The 20,493-nt window shown below is 43.0% G+C and overlaps 2 long non-coding RNA genes and 1 pseudogene across 3 annotated transcripts in view; 1 reads left to right on the top strand and 2 right to left on the bottom strand.

Annotated features, from left to right (window-relative positions):
* LOC129465032 (uncharacterized) overlaps positions 1-9,750 on the bottom strand; it is a 142,858-nt gene extending 133,108 nt beyond the window's left edge. Inside the window, exons 1-2 of one of the 2 annotated variants that reach the window (XR_010116159.1) lie at positions 9,467-9,750; positions 6,466-6,543 (exon numbers count right to left, since the gene is read on the bottom strand). This is a non-coding gene — a long non-coding RNA (uncharacterized lncRNA). Of the gene's footprint in view, positions 1-6,465; positions 6,544-8,932; positions 9,068-9,466 lie in introns of those variants that run through there. The other variant, XR_010116160.1, reaches the window with a different exon arrangement.
* A 2,952-nt stretch (positions 9,751-12,702) lies between these two features.
* On the bottom strand, positions 12,703-17,364 carry LOC129465030 (uncharacterized). The gene is made up of 2 exons (XR_008651832.2): positions 14,722-17,364; positions 12,703-14,116 (listed from the first exon to the last, which is right to left on the bottom strand). It is a non-coding gene; the product is annotated as an uncharacterized lncRNA (long non-coding RNA).
* LOC129465029 (large ribosomal subunit protein eL32-like) lies at positions 16,595-17,379 on the top strand (annotated as a pseudogene).
* Positions 17,380-20,493: the final 3,114 nt, after the last annotated feature.

The raw sequence follows: 20,493 nt of genomic DNA, 5'->3' as shown, positions 1-20,493 counted from the left end.
TTTCCTTATCCAAAAATAGTCATATAAGTTAACATTAATTAAATTATTAACATATGCTAGATACTGCCAAATTATTTCTACACAGCATGCAACAGGATTAAGTGGGTTAATATATATGAATCTCTTGATTCAGAATCAGGCTGCTATGGTCTGAATGTTTTTGTCCCCTCTAATTTCATATGTTGAAATTTTAAACCCCTAAGGTTATGGTATTAAGTGGTGGGGCCTTTGGGAGGTGATTAGATCACAAGAACAGAGCCCTCATAAGTGTGGTTGATATCCATGTCCTTATGAAAAAAAGAGACCTGAGAGAGACCCCTCACTCCTTCCACCATGTGGAGACACAGCAAGAAAGCACTATGAACAAGAGAGCAAGCCTTTACCAGACATCAAGTCTGCCAGCACCTTGACCTTGGACTTACCAGACTCCTGAAGTGTAACAAATAGATTAATCTGCTTTACAAAGCTACCCAACTTGTAGTATTTTGTTATAACAGCTCAAATTCACAAAGAAGATTGGAATCAAGAATCGGGGGTGCTACTGTAACAAAGATCTAAAAATATGGAAGCAGATTTGAAATGGGATCATGGGTAGAGGCTAGAAAAGTTTTGAGGGGTAGGCTAAAAAATAGCCTACATTGCCAGGTTGACTGTTAAGGGTGACCCTTGTGACGGTCAGGATGAAAAGAAGAAAGCTGTATAAAGAGCCTCAACCTTCTAAGGAAATACTTAAGACGTCATGAACAGAATGTTTGTAGAAATATGGATCGTAAAGGCCATCCTGGTGAGGTTTCAGATAGAAATAAGGAACATGTTATTAGAAACCTGAGGAAAGGTTATCCTTGTTACAAAGTGGCATTGAACTTGGCTGAATTGCTGTGTCTTAGTGTTTTGTGAAAGGTAGAATTTGCACACAAAGAATAGGATATTTGACTGAGGAAATTTCTAAGCAAAGTGTTGAAGGTATGGCTTGGCTCCTCTTGAATATTTATAGTCAAATATAAGAAAAGAAAAATGATTTAAAGACAGAATTTTTAATCAAAAGGGAAACAGAATTTAAAGGTTAGGAAATTTCACAGCCTACCTGTATTGAAAGTATCAGAAAGTATATTCAGGAATAGGGTGTGGCCAAGCAACCTTTTGATAAGAAGATTAGTATGGATCATCCAGGACCTATTGTCTAAGACAAGAGAAAAGTAACCCCAAAAGCATTTCAAAGATCATCAAGGCTGCCTTTACCTTCTCAGGCCCAGAGTTCAGAGCCTGGAGGACAGAACAATTTTAAAGAAAGAGCCTCAGACACCTGTGAGCCCTCAACACTGGCTGCCTGGCACTATCTTAGGCTCTACTCCCTACTTGCCAGTGGGAATTCCTGGGTGGCAATTCTCAGCCACCCAGGTGTGGCTCCAGTGAGGCCAGGTGTGTGATGACTGCCACGGTTACTACTTGAGACCATCATTACAGCACTTACTACTGTTACTGCTTGAGACTGTCATTATGACTTAACAAAGGGACAAACAGAAATGATAACAAAATACAAAAGTAACTATTTTAAGGAAAGTTTAGCATGAGGAAGAAGAAAAGAGAAGAAGAGAAGAGGAAAAGGGCTTCCTGCTTCTAGAGAGCAAAGGTAGCTGACCAAGCTTCCACAGCCCTTCTTATTTATCAGGTAGAATGAGCAGGAAGGAGGAGGTAACGATTGGTCAGCTGCTTAATTGATCACAGGTTCATATTCTTACTTGCAGGCTTCAATTATGCCTAATCATAAGAAACTCTTGCGCCTGGGTCATGACCGCCCTCAGCAGTCCTTCTGGGTGGCATACGCAGTTTGTCAGTTTGCCAAAATTCTGCATTTATGAGAAACAGTTTGCTGCTTACTCATATAGCCTCCAATGGTATACTGAGTTGATCACGACCCGCACTCTTTCAGCCTCCAACAAGGTGTGGTGCAGGTCACTGTGGCTGCCCCTCTGGAAGGTACAAATGATAAATCTTGGCAGCATCCACAAGGTACCATATCTGCCAATAACAAAGTGCATGAGCCATGGGTGTATGGCTGCCTCCACCCAGATTTAGAAAGATGGAGCTGCCCAGAGCCTCAGGCTCATGACTTATGAGAGTTGCCGTAGGGTACAGCCACCACAGAGAGCCCCTATTAGAGCAATGCTCAACAGACCCATGGGATCAGGGTCACCATCCCAGTAAGACTAGAGGACAGAGCCTGGAGTCAAAGAAAATCATTCTCAAGCCTTGAGGTTTTAGACTAGCCCAGGACCTGTCACTCGTTTTCTCTTTTCTATTTCTCTCTTTTGGAATGGGAATGTCTGCTGTGCCTGTTCCACCATTGCATTTTGGAAGCATATAACTTGTTTGGTTTCATAGTCTCACAGCTAGAAGGGAATTTGTCTCAGAATGAATCATATCTTGAGTCTCACCCACATCTGAAATCTAAATATCATATTTAGATGAGACATTGGACTTAGACTTTAAAGTCAGTGCTGGCACAAGTTAAGACTTTTGAAGCTACTGGAATGGAATAAATGTATTTTGCATGTAGGAAAGACATGAATTCTGGGGGAAGCCAGAATAGAATGCTATGGACTGAATGTTTATGTCTCCCCAGAATTCATAAGTTGAAATCCTAGCCCCCCAAGGTAATGGTATTTGAAGGTGGAGCCTTTTGGGAGGTGATTAGGTGATGGGTTTAAAGCCCTTATGAGTGGGGATTAGTGCCCTTATGAAAGAGACCCCAGAGAGACCTCTCACTCCTTCTATCATGTGAGGGCATGGTGTGAAGGTGCCATCTATGAACCAGAGAACAGGCCCTCACCAGACACTGAATCTGCCAATACCTTGATCTTGGATTTCTCAGCCTCCAGAACTGTGAGAAATAAATTTCTATTGTTTATAAGCCACCCAGTCTATAATATTTTGTTACAGCAGCCAGAATTAAGATACTGGCACAGGGTAAATATGTATAACAATAAGTAGTAGTAATTGTGGTGGTGGTGGTAGTTGGGTTTGTTTTTAAGAAAGACACTATCTCTATATGCTATGGTCGGGTGAATGAATAGGTTCTTTATGGAAAAGCTCAAGCACTAGCTTATGCTCTGGCTAAACTTATGAAGTGTCTCAGCCTTTGTTTCTCTGATGTCCCAAACATGCAACATGCATAGCAATCAGTTTTACAAGGTTGTTGGGAGACCTAGGTGGGATATTGGAGGTGAAAAGCTGTGGAACTTATCTTCCGTTGACGTTATTCTTGCTTCTGCCTCCACCACTGGGTAATTTTCTGCCCCATTCCCACAGTAAATGGCATATCTTAATGTTTAAAAGACAAAAAAACTCCCAGCTTCCCCATGGTTGAATACATGGTAGTGAGTCATTACTCCATGTCATGTCATCCCAGAGTCTGAACCATGTGGTCTTCAAATTCAGGGAACATCAATAAGCCACATCCTAGAAAGGTCAGCAGGGAAGTAAATGGACCAAATGCGTATATGCAACCTGTCTGCACCTCCAGTCACTCTCATACCATTCTGGCTGCTAAAAGGGCATCCAGTTAGAAGGTAGTTGCAATGACAATGAGCAATATGGTGGTTTTCACCAAACAATCGTGGTGCAGGGGTGGGGTGAGTGGAAAGAGGAACATGGATCTTAAAGATACACAAGAAATGAATACCTCCAGCCCTGCTTATCTGTCACCTCCCACGGAAGTCTTTCTTGGCACACTGTCTAAAATGCCAACTGCTCCCCATTGCTTTCTAGCTCTTTATAAAATGGAATAATAACTTTATTATTCTTTGAAAGAATAGGATGTTGATAAGGATTAAATGCATAATACAAGTAAAGGTTTAAAAGAGTGTGTGGCTTATAGTATTTAATAAATGTTAGCTTTTATCATTATTATTACCATTACTATTTTTATCTAATTACTATTTCATTCTAGCATGTATGATATTCTAAAAGCATTATCTTGGTTATCTGTTTATTTACATAATTGTTTTCTGACTTCCCCACTAGATCTTAACCTCTATATGGAGGTGTCTATGTTACATCTCTACTAAGTACTTAACAAATAGCAGTTGGTTGGATGAATGATTTAATGAGTGAATGAATAGGCAACTATCACACTCAGCAGACTCATTTTGTCCCATACCCCAATAACCTATTTGTAGGAGACACCTTCTTATCTGAATTTTAGGCATGAAGAAATAATGACACTGAAAACACTGAGTGACTTATTCACACAGGATGAGGATGAGCAGGAGATGAACCCTTATCAAATTCTGGCTCTACACCAAGCACTGTGAGAGACCCATTGATTTATCCAGGCTTCTGGTCATTCATTCCACAAAAACATATTAAGTTTCCACTCTGGGCCATGCATTTGGCCCCTAGCCCCATCTGAAAAGAGGAGCTTTAATCCTGGATTACATCTCCAGGATTAAACCTGTCTGCACCTCCAGTCACTCTCACCTATTGTAATCTCAATAGGAAAGCAGGTCTCAGAGCAGACCTCATGGTGAGGAGAAGGCAGGGACACTCCCTCCTCAGAAGCACAGGCCCTGAAGCGTCGTTGGGTCCTTTCTCCCTTTGACATCTGATTTCCTCATAGATGACTGTCATAGCCAGAATTCAATTGTCCCAGGACCAGCACATGTGGGTCCAGTTTTGTCAGCCTGCAAGGACATTGTGCAGCTTTGTTTGTGCCAGTGTGGGGGAGGGAGGTGTTGATAAGCATCATCATAATCAGGATCTGCTGTCCATGACTTACCATTCATTTCCTAATCAGTCATCACATTTTGTTCAAGCTTAATGCTGACCTATTGAATTTAACGCCACAATTCTGCAGCAAAAAGCCACTGCTGCGTTTACTCGGGGAAATTAGCCAGCTCTTGCCCTTGTTGCTGTAGCACGCACAGGAAACTTAGATTTTCAGGATATTCCCCCACCTCCGTGTTATCTAGGAGTTCTCGTTTTGTTCAAAGAATGTTCCCTCTGTCTTCCCTCTTTCCCTCCATGGTGCCAAAACAACCTGAATTACATTAAAGCCCAGGCGGCTCGATATTTAGGCTACTTTCCTCCCCTCTCCCTTACCCATTCCCATCAACACATATGCAGACATACACCTGTGTGCACACACCCGTGCACACACACCCGTGCACCCACACAAATGGGATGTGAGCCAACAGAACGCTGTGCGACCCTGAACCAGTCACATCTTTCTAAGTTTCCATTTCATCAGCTGTAAAATGAGGAGGCAGACTCAGTTATCCCTTTCTTTTCTAATATTGTATGATTCTAATTTTCCCATCATTCTCAAATGATGGAATTAGAATTATAAAATGTCTGAAATGGAAGACATGCTGAAAACTAATCCACTATAATATCCCCATATTTCAATTCTTTCTTATTTTTTGAGACAGCGTCTCACTCTGTCTCCCAGGCTGGAGTGTAGTGACACAACCTTGGCTCACTGAAGCCTCAACCTCCTGGGCTCAAATGCTCTTCCCATCTCAGCCTCCCAAGTACCTGGGACTACATGTGCTCACCACTACACTAGGCTAATTTTGTTCATTTTTCTGTACAGAGAAGGTCTCACTTTGTTGCCCAGGCTGGTCTCGAACTTCTTGGCTCAAGTGATCCACCCACCTCGGCCTCCCAAAGAGCTGGGCCTACAGGTGTGAATTGCTGCACCCAGCCCACATATTTCAGTTATTTTAGTGACACTTTCATCCTTTTTGCCACATCTCCACATTACTATCATTCACTCAACTGTTTTTCCTTTAAAGTAACCTTTTTTTTTTTTTGAGACAGAGTCTCCCTCTGTCGCCCAGGCTGGAGCGCAGTGGTGTGATCTTGGCTCACTGCAAGCTCCGCCTCCTGGGTTCATGCCATTCTCAGCCTCCCGAGTATCTGGGACTACAGCTGCTCGCCACCACGCCCGGCTAATTTTTTGTATGTTTAGTAGAGACGGGGTTTCACCGTGTTAGCCAGGATGGTCTCGATCTCCTGACCTCGTGATCTGCCCGCCTCAGCCTCCCAAAGTGCTGGGTAAATTAACCTTTTTACTTAAATACATATATTTAAAAGACATCCCTTATCACTATCACAAATAGAAAACCATAATCATTTGCTATACATGTAATCACAATTAAGGGAAAATAAAGCAATCTCAGAAAATTTTGGCTGGGCCCCACTGCCTGCCCAAGGACCCCAGGCTGCTGCTTGTCCCTCTCTGTGGAAATGGCAGCATAGTATATGTTTAAAGGCACTAAAGTCATGCTGGTATCAAAGGAGACTCTTTTTGCCCTAATCAGAATAGAAAAGAGCCACATTCTCTCCCAAGGGATGTCCATTTTATTTAATATAGAGACTAGGTGCCACCCAAGATCTCTCTCAAGAACTTCACTTTGGATAAAATGTTCTCACCACTGTTCTTTAGGTTAACATTGTAATTACCTCATCTAATGCTCCAAATTGCCAATATCTGCATCTTCTTCACCATGACCTTCACCTGCTACCATTGCCAGGCAGCTCCTAGGAGAAAACAGATACGCTCAGAAACACACACACGCACAAGCACATGCTCCAAAACATTTTTTTAAACAGCGCAATGCTTCCCTGGCACTTCCCCAAGTCCACAGCTCTAGGAATCACTGACCTCAGGCAGGTCTACGTCACTGCTTTTTCTAAAGAAATCACTGCCCATGTACAACAAAGAGCCGCTTCCATTGAGCATTTGGGGAGCTCTTGAAGCGACTTCCTTTTTTTCCTTTTCTCTCTTTATAGACGCGATGTGGAGTAGGGAGCAGGTGGTACACCCTTGTGAGAAAACAGGTACAGAAACTGGTGGGGGGGGTGGACAGGGACGAGAGAGAGAGACACTGCCTTCTGCTTATTTTGTGTGGTATAGGAAGAAAATATTTAAACGTTTCTACTTTAGATACAGTCTGGCTTCCAATTTCAGTTCTATCATTTTCTAACAGCATAAATTTGGGCAAGTTGCTCAGCCCCTCTGAGCTTTAATCTCCTCCTTAGCAAAATGGCTCTAGTGACACACCCTTCCTTGCGTTATGAGTGTGTAAGGCAGGTATGGTACCAGGCACCGAGATAAACATTCATCTAACAGTCCCTTCCTCTTTTACCTTTTGTTTGTTTGTTTTTACTTTGGCACCATTCATGAAGGTCCAAAATTAATCCCCTTTTTATTTGTTTGGTTGTTTGTTTATTTTGCCTTCTAAATCCTGAGTCTCATCTACAAAGTGGAAAAAAAAAAAAAAGGCTGTGAATTTCCATAATGTAAGTTTCGTTTTCTATGACTCGATTATGGCAAGTGATGTATAAAGGCTGAGTGGAGTGACAAGGAGGGGCACAGAGAAGAGGGAAGACAAACTTTACACCAGCAAATCCAACAATCTGCCCCTTTTGAATAATCATTAGCAGCCTGCTGGAAGCCCCAAGTCTCGAGATTCGGGATATGAGAGAGTAACAACATGAATCTAGAAAATGTGGTGCCTTTCATGCATAGATTTGAATTAGAGAATTCTTGGTCAGTTTTGCATATGAAGTTGGGGAGAAGGCGTGGGCGGCACAAAGAAAAACAGAGAAACACCTCCCCCTGCTGCCTGGATGGCGAATAGCAGCAAAGATGTAAAAAAAAAAAATTCCATGGTCATATAAAAACCCTCATCCTATTCCAAGTGTTTGCAAAGGATTCACTATGTGCAGGTAGCTGAATTTTATGGAATGCATTTTCCTATCCTAAGTTACCTTCAAAGGTCATAAAAAATGATCTTAGGACATTATTATAATGATGATACTTTCCACTGGGCATGTTGTTATTTGTTTCTTTAACAGGAAATATATTAGCATAACTTTTAAATTAAAATGATATAAAAGTTACAATTGAAAAGTCTTGTTTCTGACTGCCTTACGTATGCCTAGCTACTTTTATTAGCTTTTCATATAAATATAAGTAAATGTGACTATGTAGTCTTCTTTTTTTCCTTCTTACACAATAATTAGCTATTTGACACTCTTCCAGATATTGTTTTAGTCACTTAACAACATAACTTGGTGATCCTTCCAGGGCAGAAAAGCTCTCCCAGATATGTTTCAGGGCAGAGTAACCTTCCTTGTTCTTCCTTCACTGAGCATGTTATATGTGGAAAGAACACATCCCCATTTGGGGAAACCAGATAAATTGTTTAAATTATTGCAAATGTGAATGATTCTAATGTAGAAATAACCTTTTTCGGTCCACATTAATCACAAATACTGCTCACAACCCTTCATAATAAACTTGTCTCCTGCCTATTTTGTTTTCTGGTATTCCTTGTGATTAGAATCTCTCGCCTTGCTATCCACCGTGTCCAAGAGCAGAACAGAGCTTTGAACTTTACAGGCTAGTGCTCAGAATTAAAAGTGCTTAATGCCACCAAGATTTCTATTAAAAAACCCAGGGTAAAGGAAAAAGCCTTTTGCTTCAGCTGAAATGTTCTTGTAAAGGGCAAAATGGAAAATACAAACACCACTGCCGTTTGCTGGTTGGATACCACAGCCATCGGCACCTCCTGGAAATGGTAAGCCCACGAGTTCCTGATGGAAGCCAGGTTAGTCTTATTGCATTTGAGAGAGTTAGGAAAGTGTCTTCCAGTGTGGATAGAGAGCCAGCAAGATTGTGAAGGTCAAAGAAAAATCCAATTATCTATAGCAAACACTGACCAAACAATTAAATTACACCAGTCAGGAAAGCATCTGATCTTCTGCAACGGACTTCTTCCAGCAAATTTACCCTTGAATCAGTCTGGGCCATTCATTGGCATCCAGCTGATCAGTTTCCTTCTGCTGCCCCGCATCCTGCAACATGTCTGTAGCAGATGTATCACTGCCCACCTACATCCCCTTGGCCCACCCCAGAGGTCACCTGCAGCTGCAGTGGTCAACTCCCAAGCACGCAGACATCTCAGCATCAAGAACCTGCTTTTCTCTGCCCAAGGGCTTTTTCTGGCCACAGAAGTAACCCCTGCACAGTCCAGATATGCAGGCAGGACAGAAGTTCCAGGGAGGTACCATTCCCAAGAGCAAGCCTCAAGCAATGACTCGGGAGATAAACACCCAGCTCCCTTGCTTGCCCCTTGCTGGGGCAATGCCAAAGTGTGTGGTGCCCATACTCTCAGAGGGACACCAGTGCGACTGAGCCCCAGGTGGGACCTACTCATTAACATACTGTTTATTAGCTTTTCTCTCTTCCCTACTCTCTCATCATTTTTCTGGGATTGACTCCTGTGAGAGCCTTCATCCAGTCAAGAGACAGAAACTACACAGTAAGTTCAATAGAACAAGTGCAACACAGAGTCATCAACTACAATGAAGAGTATACATATAAGGAAACTCTACAACGCACCCTAGAGCTGAGAGGGAGAACTTAGGAAAAGACGAACTTGAGAGGGATTCAGACCTCTTGGGAAACGGTGAGGTTCAGCCCACCAGACAGCAGAGAAGTTAGCTGCTTTGGCCAGGCTGGAGCCGGCCTGGAATTGCTGTGAACCACCAGAGTGTAGTCAACCTCCGCTGTGCACGCAGAGGGTGCCAGTCAGCAACTGATGGTGAGGGATAGAGCCCGGGAGCTGGCGCGGGCTGCAGGAGGCTGCAGAAGGAGCGGAGCGGCTACTCAACGCGTGACCCTGCCAGCTAAGTGCAGCTGCACACAGGCCGCGCAGAAGCTTGGAAAGGGAGGCTGAGTCCCGGACCCAAGTGCAGCAAGCAGGGAAAGGGAGAGTAATCCCGGAACCGGTAAAGGCAGGGGCCCTTCGGAGCGCTCATTCTGTGCTGAGGGGCTCTGCTTTCCATGTCAAGAAGGCTGCACAAAAATTATCACCAAGCTGGGGCTGCAAAGTCACAGAAGGAGCAGTTCCACGCGCTGTCCTAGCCCACGCACACTACGGAGCCGCGGTCCTCGCACAACCGGGAAGAACCCTCCGCCAACTGTCCTCCGGCCTGGACCAAAGAGCGAGATTCTGTCTCAAAGAAAAAAAAATAACCCTCCGCCAGCTGCGGTGTCCTCCAGCGCCCTCTACTGAGGAAGCCTAGCATCGCGCTCACTTAAAGGAGACAGGCTCAAAGGCACGCCTTTGTTAGTCCCAGAGCATACATTAATAAAGGCTCCATTCAGAGCTGAGAGGCACAAAAAAATGTTTTTAAAAAAAGATAAATACACCTCCCAAAGTCTCACTTGCACTCAAACCCTTGTCTCAGGATCTGCTTTTGAAAGAACCCAAATCACGACAATGTCTATCAGACCTGATTTTTGTTGACAAAAAAGAGTCAGACTCTAAAATATTTAAAGAGATTTATTCTGAGCCAAATATGAGTCACCAGTGGCCCGTGACATAGCCTTCAGGAGATCCTGAGAACATGACCCCAAGGTGATTGGGGCTTCACCAATCTAGGTGAATGTATATGTATATAAATCTATATACATTTTAGAGAGACATGAGACTTCAATCAAATACATTTAAGATATACGTTGTTTCAGTCCAGAAAAGGGAAAGTTGGGGGGGGGGGTCTGATTCCAGTTGTAGGTAAATTTAAAATTTGTCTGATTTGTCAATTGGTTGAAAGAGTTATTATCTCTAGAAAGAAATGTCTGGGTTACAATAAGAGGTTGTGGAGACCAAGGTTTTATCATGCAGATGAAGCCTCCAGGTAGCAGACTTCAGAGAGAATAGAATGTAAATGTTTCTTATCAGACTTAAGGTCTGTGTTGATGTTAAATGCTGGTCACGTTTCCTGAATTCCTAAAGAGAAGGGCGTATAACAAGACATGTCTGACACCCCTTCCTGTCGTGGCCTGAACCAGTTTTTCTGGTTAATTTTGGAGTGCCCTGGCCAAGAAGGGGTCCATTCAGATGCTTGGAGGGGCTCTAGAATTTTATTTTTTGTTAATATTTTAATCTTGGCTCTGTATGACCTCAAGAAAGGGTCTTTTTTTTTTTTTCTTTTTTGAGAGGGAGTCTTGCTCTGTCCCCCAGGCTGGAGTGCAGTGGCGCGATCTCGGCTCACTGCAAGCTCCGCCTCCCGGGTTCACGCCATTCTCCTGCCTCAGCCTCCCGAGTAGCTGGGACTACAGGCGCCCGCCAACACGCCCGGCTAATTTTTTGTATTTTTAGTAGAGACGAGGTTTCACCGTGTTAGCCAGGATGGTCTTGATCTCCTGACCTCGTGATCCGCCCACCTCGGCCTCCCAAAGTGCTGGGATTACAGGCTTGAGCCACCGCGCCCGGCCAAGAAAGGGTCTTACCAGCTTAGAGTCCCCACTTTCTCATCTGTAAGATGGAGGTGATAATAAACAGGCCACCTCACAGGGACTATTCTTGAGAGTAAGAAACAAAATAGACCACCTGCAATGCACTTGGTACAAAATAAGCGCTCAAAATAAGTGCTTGACATCACCTCCCTTCCTCCTTTTCAAACCAAATCAAAGCCCCAAAGTTTCTTCTTCCTTTCTTTAAGTAAGAGTCAAGGTATGAGAATGCTCCGAGCTACTCTGCTCAAGACATTTTTCCCTTAAATGTGGCGCAGGACATCTTGGAGGAAAATGGGGAGATTAGAAGGAGGCCTTGCCCTGAAAACGAATGATCTGAAGTATTGGAAACAAATGATAAACAATTATTTCTCGGCCGGGCGCGGTGGCTCACGCTTGTAATCCCAGCACTTTGGGAGGCCGAGGCGGGCGGATCACGAGGTCAGGAGATCGAGACCACGGTGAAACCCCGTCTCTACTAAAAATACAAAAAATTAGCCGGGCGTGGTGGCGGGCGCCTGTAGTCCCAGCTACTCGGAGAGGCTGAGGCAGGAGAATGGCGTGAACCCGGAAGGCGGAGCTTGCAGTGAGCCGAGATTGCGCCACTGCACTCCAGCCTGGGCAACAGAGCGAGACTCCGTTTCAAAAAAAAAAAAAAAAAATTATTTCTCTACAGAGAAAAAAGTTCCAGTATAGAAGTTCTCTAGGATATGACAATTTCTGTTGGCACTTAAATGAATGAGCTTTAAAGGGGGGAATAAGCAGTGTGATAATTGCTACCATTAATTAAGAGTTCGCTATGTGCCAGGAATTCAAAGTCATAACCTCTTAGTCCTCATAACAATTCTTTAAGGTAAATGCTATTTTTAATCTCATTTATGCAAATGATGAAAGGGAGGCTCAAAAAGATGAAGCAGTTTTCCCAAGGTCAGAGCCAGGATTTGAACCCAAGCCTACTTGACTCTAATCCTTGGCTTCAATTGCTATGGTGGATACAATTGGGATTTAGCCTAAGGAGTCAGAAGTCTGTGGTCCTGGTCCAGGCTTTACATTTAAATCCCTGTGTTTTCCAGAGAGTAATTCTTCCCTCCCCAAAGGGACGATTCCTTCATCTGTAAAATGAGAAAACTGAGTTAGAATCAGGGTTTTTGTAGGGGTGGCACCACACCCAAGGATATTTTGGAAAAGTGTGGGGATAGCTGGTGCTATGATGAGAGGGCATTCAATGGTATTTCATGGTTGAGGACCAAGGTGAGTAAACGCCCTACATATCCCAGAAGATATTTGTGTAGTTGAAAAAGTTATGTGAACCTAGAACCTTGCTCCATTTTACATCTAAAAACAAAACATTCTTATACCATTTTAATATCCAATGAATTTTCCAGAGTCAATTGAAGAAAGAATGTACTTTATTTTATGATCAATTTTACCAGGAGTTGGTCACTATTTGGTAAATCATATCACCAACAACAGTGCAAAACATGGTATGCATTAGCAGAACATCACCTCTCACTTGGCATTTGTACTGATTACGGATATAGTCACAAATGTCTGTGTATTTCATGAGGACTTTGAGTGTAGTAATCCCCAGTTATTTGTATATTGCAACACTCATTACCTTATTATAAATTATTTTCTTTAGAGTTTTCCTTTGTAGAATGGTTAGGATACTATATTGATTAAAAATAAAATACATGTGTAAACAGGTTGTATTATCTGTGAACTTCACTTCAAGATATTTAAGGAGGTATTATAAGATACTTGTTTCAAAAGAGGAATTCTGGATGCAGGGAGAGAGGTTCTGACTTCTCTATTCACTGAAACAATAGCCCTAATACAAAGCCAAGAACGAGGATGCCAAAGATACAGATATATTAATTTACTCAAAAATGACTTATTAGCACTGACTTTGAGCCAGGTACTGCTGTGGATTCTGGGGACACAGCAGAGAATAAGAGGACCTGAGTCTCTGAACTTGTGTAGCATTCCCTGTAAAAAGCAAATGTCTATGTCTTAGTCTCTTGCTGGTGTTATAACAAAATAACATAGATTTGTTAATTTATAACAACAGAAATGTATTGCTCCTAGCTCTGGAGGCTGAGAGATCCAAATAAAGCACCAGCAGATTTGGTGTCTGGTAAGGGCCCGTTCCTTATAGATGGCACCTTCTATGTGCCCTCACAGAGTGGAATGGGCAAAAGGACTCCCTCAAATCCCTTTACTAAGGGCATTAATCCCATTTGTGAGGGCTCCACCCTTATCTTATAAAGTCACTAACTTAAAAAGGCCCCACCTCTTAATACTATCACACTGACGATTAAGTTTCAATATATGAATTTCAGTAGAACACCAACATTTAGACCATAGCAGGTCATATCTACTAAAGTTAAATATTCACCTAAACTATAGCAATTTCACTACTAGGTATATACTAAAGAGAAATAAGTTCACATGCCCACCCAAAGACATTACAAGCAAGTTCATAGAAGCTTTTTTCATAATAACCAAAAACTGAACAACCCAAATGTCACTCGAGAGGAGAATGGATAAATAAATCATGGTATATTCATAAAATGGAGTATTACAATGTAATTTTTGAAAAAAACAAACTACTAACGTGACAACATGGGTGAATCTCATAGACATTATGTTGACAAAGCAACCAGACACAAAAGTGAAAATACTATATAATTCCACTTGTATGAAATTGAAGAACAGTCAAAATTAATTGATGGTGGTAAGTATCAGAGTAGAAGCACACCTCCTGGAGACACTTCTGACCAGGAAGGTACCCAGGAGAAGCTTCTGGAAAGGTAAGAAAGTTCTATGTCACAGTCTGAGTGATGGTTACACAAGTATATACAACTAATTAAATATTCATCAAGCTAGACCAGGCGTAGTGGGCTCACATGTGTAATCCCAGCACTTTAGGAGGCCAAGGTGGGTAGATCATCTGAGGTCAGGAGTTCAAGACCAGCCTGGCCAACATAGTGAAACTCCATCTCTACTAAAAATACAAAAAATTAGCTGGGTGTGGTGGTGCACACCTGTATTCTCAGCTACTCAGGAGGTGGAGGCAGGAGAATCGCTTGAATCCAGGAGGCAGAGGTTGCAGTGAGCCAAGATCATGCCATTGCACTCCAGCCTGGGCAATAAGAGCAAAACTCCGTCTCAAAAAAAAAAAAAAAAAAAAAAACAGTTCATCAAGCTGAGTTAAGATTAGTGCACTTGGACACATTTTAAAGTACCTACATTTTACCTTAGTTTTTTTTGTTTTTTTAAAGATTCCATTTGAACACCCGAGTTTAAATAGTCACAAACTAAAGGCTTCTGGAATCAGGCATCTGGGTCCAAATCTCAGATTCTTCTTACCACTTCTTACTTTGTAAGATCTTGAGAAAATGACTTACCTTGTCTATGATTCCATTTTCTTTCATACAGCATGAGAATAATGGGAAGCAGATCACTATGCACTGGTTGCCAACTTGTCTGGGTGCTGTGAGACGGAACACATTCACACACAAGTTACATGAAGCAGATTTATTACTTATAGATAGGCAGCAAGGATAACAGAAGCCTGGGATTCACTGTAAGTGGGCCCCCAAGGCTCAGAAAAGCTTCCTAAGGCAGATAATGCTTCGTCTGCCTGTGCTGTAGTTGCACCGCAGCTAAGGAACCAGAGAAAGCAGCCCACCCTGGGTTGTATTCCCTATGGTCACATGACATGCTGGGCTAAGGCACTGAAGGACACCCTGTTTCTTTCTCTTTTGTTTTTACACTTTTAAGTTCTGGGGTACATGTGCAGAACATGCAGGTTCGTTACATAGGTATACACGTGCCATGGTGGCTTGCTGCACCCATCAACCCATCATTTACGTTAGGTATTTCTCCTAATGCTATCCCTCCCCTAGTCTCCCACCCCCAACAGGCCCCGGTGTGTGATGTTCTCCTCCCTGTGTCCATGTGTTCTCATTGTTCAACTCCAACTCCCACTTACGAGTGAGAACATGCGGAGGACACCCTTTTTCTTTAGGAGGTCGGGGCAGGACTGGAACAGAACTCAGGCTGTTCCAGCCATCTCCCCCTTTATCTCAGATGCTACATTCCTGGCACATTCTACAGTTATTCTTGAGAATTACAAGTGGAAAAGGAGTAAATACTGGGTCGGTCCAAGGCCACCTGGAGCACTGTCCTGCAAAGAGTAAATCATTCCTCTCCAGTTTGCTGAGTGCATTCAAGACATAACACGCGTAGACATAACACGTGTAAAAGTGTCTACCACTCTCCTTATTTTCAGTAGCTATTCATTTCTTCTAAACGAATTTCACACTCCATTAGCTCTGACTTCCCAAAACAAAGCTGTTTCAGTGATGGCAAATTTGTGACATTTGTGTTCCTCAATGCCCCCTCCTGAGCCTTGAAGGATATGGCTAATCCATTATGACGCTCTTCCCTGCTGACCCTTAAAATCCATCTCAACACAGTACTCCCTGAGGCTGCACCACTTCATGAGAGCTGGGCATGAAAGAAAACTTATTTGCCATCCTGGCCTATGTCATATTCATCTTTGCTTTGGCTGTAGTATCTGGTACAAGCACTTGTCAAGCTTATGAGAAATGAAAAAAGAGCTGATATTTATCTCACATCTAAACTCAACACACTAAAGCTAGAGATTTTTTTTTATATGTTGCCTCTTAAATCCACACACAAAAAATTCTGTGGGGGCTCATGCCTGTAATCCCAGCACTTTGGGAGGCTGAGGGGGGCAGATCACGAGGTCAGGAGATCGAGACCATCCTGGCTAACACGGTGAAACCCCATCTCTACTAAAAATACAAAAAAATTAGCTGAGCATGGTGGTGGGCACCTGTAGTCCCAGCTACTCAGGAGGCTGAGGCAGGAAAATGGCATGAACCTGGGAGGTGGAGCTTGTAGTGAGACGAGATCACACCACTGTCCTCCAGCCTGGGCAACAGAGTGAGACTCCGTCTCAAAAAAAAAAAAAAAAAAACTTCTGTGGGGGGAAAAAAAGCATAATTCTTGTTAAGAAATAAAAAAAATCAAGCTTATTTAAATAAGAAATGCCTGTCCACAGATGACGGATGGTTAAGCCAAGTTTAAATCCAGGTTTGTCTGCCCCAGATGCCCAAGGTCTGTCCACCATGGTGGCAGGCCACACTTCAACTATGGACACCCAGTTCAAGTCCAACATTAGGGAAGTAGATATGTTCTCTCTTCCTTGGCACTGCCTATGGAGGTGGCCGCCATCTCCTCCTCAGCATCATGGCTGCCTTCATACCCCTTGTGAAGCCCAAAATAGTCAAAAAGAGAACCAAGAAATTCATCGGGCACCAGTCAGACTGATATGTCAAAATTAAGCACGACTGGCGGAAACCCAGAGGTACTGACAACAGGGTTCATAGACGGTTCAAGCTCTAGATCTTGATGTCCAACATTGGTTATGGGAGCAACAAAAAAACAAAGCATATGCTGCCCAACGGCTTCCAGAAGTTCCTGGTCCACAACGTCAAGGAGCAGGAAGTGCTGCTGATGTGCAACAAATCTTACTGTGCTGAGACTGCTCACAATGTTTCCTCCAAGCCGCCCTGGCCAGCTTTCTTCAGAGCAGTTATCTATTGGACAGATTGAGGTCCATTAAAACTCTAAAGTATTTCCACTGCTAAAAAACAAGCCTAGAATCCAATGAACTATCAGTCTTTCTCAATGTGTGATGCAGGTCCCACTAGGGAGATACAAGCTTATATGTGATACATGGATGAACATTTTAAGTTTTCATAGTTAATATTTATTTTAAAGTCTATTAGGAAAAAAAAAATAACCATCACATCAAATATGTGATTTCATTGATATTATTGATTAAGATGAGGCTACATTTAATTGAACCACAAAGCCATCATGGAAAGGGCCACCCAGCTGGCCATCAGAGTCACCAACCCCAATGCCAGGCTGTGCAGTGAAGAAAATGAGTAGGCAGCTCATGTGCATGTTTTGTGTTTAAATAAAACTGTAAAAAAAAAAAAACACACACACACAACAGAAAAAAGAAAGCAGACATGCAATATCTACTGTCTTCCCTCAACAATAAAATCATCCAGAATTCAGAATGAGAAAAATAGATGTGTTATCCTATTAGAAGTGAGTTAAAAAGAGGATATAGGAAATTATTTCATGCCAAAAAGTAATAAAAATAAGTGAGTTCTGATGGTTAAAAAAGAGCAAGACAGAATCAACAGCCTGCAAGACTAACAATTCACCGGCTGCTAATTCTGCAGATTTGCTTCTTCAAATACAAGCACATTAGGTATTCTGCTAATGGAGCCAAAAGCACCTTCTATAATCCCAAGTGAAGTGCAGATAGCCGCTCTCTGCCGAGCCTTGTTTTTCTTGCTTTCATTTTGGTTTGCTTCCTGTGGGTTTCATGTACCTCATGAGAAACTGAAGGTGGGAAAACAGAGCTGCCCCCGACCGAAAGCTCTCATAGGGAGGGCCAAGGGGACACACTGAGCGCAGACCTCGTGAATGTCAAGGCCACTGTTTTAAATCTGAAAGTACACATTTTAATGCCCTCTCTACTGAGGAGGACCTGACCACAGAGGAAACAAGAGAAAAGATGGGGAGGAGGAGGAATGCTAGAATGTCAGAGCCAGGAGGGCCTGTGGAGGTCACTTTGCCCATTTTCCCAAATGTCAATCATGTTGGCCATAATCCTATACCACCTGTACTATTACTTACTTATTCTCTTCCTTCAAGTAAGCTCACTTATTCAATTAAATGTAGCCTCATCTTAATCAATAATATCAATGAAATCACATATTTGATGTGATGGTTATTTTTTTTCCTAATAGACTTTAAAATAAATATAACTATGAAAACTTAAAATGTTCATCCATGTATCACATATAAGCTTGTATCTCCCTAGTGGGACCTGCCCCACACCTTGAGAAAGACTGATAGTCCATTGGATTCTAGGCTTGTTTTTTAGCAGTGGAAATACTTTGGGGTTTTAATGGACCCCAATCTGTCCAATAGATAACTGCTCTAAAGAAAGCCAGCCAGGGCGGCTTGGAAATCTGGCCTCTTAGCATCTACATTGCTGACTACCTTGCTCAAGACCCCAGAGGTCACTTGGCTCGAGGCTCAGTAAGAAGCATTTGAGGCCAGGCACAGTGGCTCACACCTGTAATCCCTGCACTTTCGGAGGCCAAGGTGGGCAGACCGCCGGAGGTCAGGAGATCGAGACCAGCCTGACCAACATGGTGAAACCCTGTCCCTACTAAAAATACAAAAAATTAGCCGGGTATGGTGGCATGTGCCTGTAGTCCCAGCTACTTGGGAGGCTGAGGCAGGAGAATCCCTTGAATCCAGGAGGTGGAAGTTGCAAGGAGCTGAGATTGTGCCACTGTACTCCAGCCTGGGAAAAAGAGCAAGACTCTCTAAAAAAAAAAAAAAAAAAAAAAAAAAATTGAAACTCTGTTCCAGCTCCAGCTCTTGTTTTACAGAAAAGTAAATTAAAGCATGAAGAAGAGAAATGATGACAAGAGGTTGCACAGAAAGTTACTGCAAAATAGATCTGGAAGCCAGAGCCCTTAATGCACATCTAGAGATCACGGCACTACCCTGTACCCTGGAAAATCTTCAAGATGGGCCAAAAAGATGGTACATAATCTTCCTCCACCTCTCTCCCTCCACACCTGCTGGTTTGAAGAAACATTTGAGGCCGGGTGCGGTGGCTCAAGCCTGTAATCCCAGCACTTTGGGAGGCCAAGGTGGGCGGATCACGAGGTCAGGAGATCGAGACCATCCTGGCTAACACGGTGAAACCCCGTCTCTACTAAAAATACAAAAAATTAGCCGGGCGTGTTGGCGGGCGCCTGTAGTCCCAGCTACTCGGGAGGCTGAGGCAGGAGAATGGCGTGAACCTGGGAGGCGGAGCTTGCAGTGAGCCGAGATTGCGCCACTGCACTCCAGCCTGGGCAACAGAGCGCGACTCCATCTCAAAAAAAAAAAGAAAAAAAAAAAAATTTGAGCTGAGAGGAGAGGAAATCTGTGGCTAGGTAGAAAGGCAATGAGGTAGAATTTGGACAATTAATTGCTAGGGTGCTACTCAGGCTGAAAGTTGTTTGGACTGAGAATAGAAGACCAATGCATGGGAGTGTCAAAGTGACAGACACAACCCAAATGCACCTGCATCATGTGGGCACCTTTGTTTCCCCAGTTTTCTTCAACTGGCTGAAGCATCTAGAAATGCACCCAAATGCCCAAATCCTACCTGAGAAGCTTTGAAGAATAATTTGATACAAACTCTACACCTCGACTCCTTCCTCACCCGCAGCTCCTCCCTCACCCACCCCTGTCCAGCCATGCCCCTCTAGCATCTCTGTGGGGTCTTTATGTCTAGGGACATCCAGCATCTCCATGTAGAGCAAATTTGCCATTGCAGCATCTTCAGGTCTCCTCCCCATCCATCGTGCTGATCCACATAACACAGGCAGTGCAGCCCATTCTGCTGGTGATGAAGTCTTCCTCCTTCAAAGGCTGGAGAGGGGGTCATAAATAATAACTTTAATAGTTTTTCTCATCCACCACAGCCTAGCTCAATATAAGAAATCATTTTCCAACAGCCAGAACTTCCCCCAAAAAGCTGAGTTGACCACTATACACAATGATGTGCCTCCACCACCAGGGGATTGCTTGAAGGGGCATCCATTGGGAGATTCTGACCTCATATGAGGAATTGCACTGAATGACCACTAATACCCCCTTCCAACCCTGTGTTCTCTGATTCTACAAGGGTTTTGTGGCCTTTGGGTCACAGTGAGGGGGATTATGAAATATACAGCAATTTGGGGGAGCATTTCTGATTGAGAAGCATCTTTGACTCTGGAACAGGAATCAGGAAACCTTTTTCATAAAGAGCCAGAGGGTACAAAAAAGTTCTTATTGCAATTATTCGATTCTGTCATTATAGCATGAAAGCAGCCACATACAATATGTAAACAAGTAAGAGTTGTAATGTTCCAATAAAACTTTATTTATAACACAAGTGGCAGTTGAGTCTTAAATCATTTCAAAATAAAAAGTTAATAAATGCTGACAGCAGGTGAGATTTGACCTGCTGGCTGAGGTCGGCCAACTCTTGCTCCAGAGGAAACCTGTCTACC

This window comes from Symphalangus syndactylus, chromosome 16, assembly GCF_028878055.3.
Source record: "Symphalangus syndactylus isolate Jambi chromosome 16, NHGRI_mSymSyn1-v2.1_pri, whole genome shotgun sequence".
NCBI lineage: Eukaryota > Metazoa > Chordata > Mammalia > Primates > Hylobatidae > Symphalangus > Symphalangus syndactylus.
The sequence above is the reverse complement of the archived record's forward strand: the minus strand, read 5'-3'. Positions and strand labels throughout refer to the sequence as shown.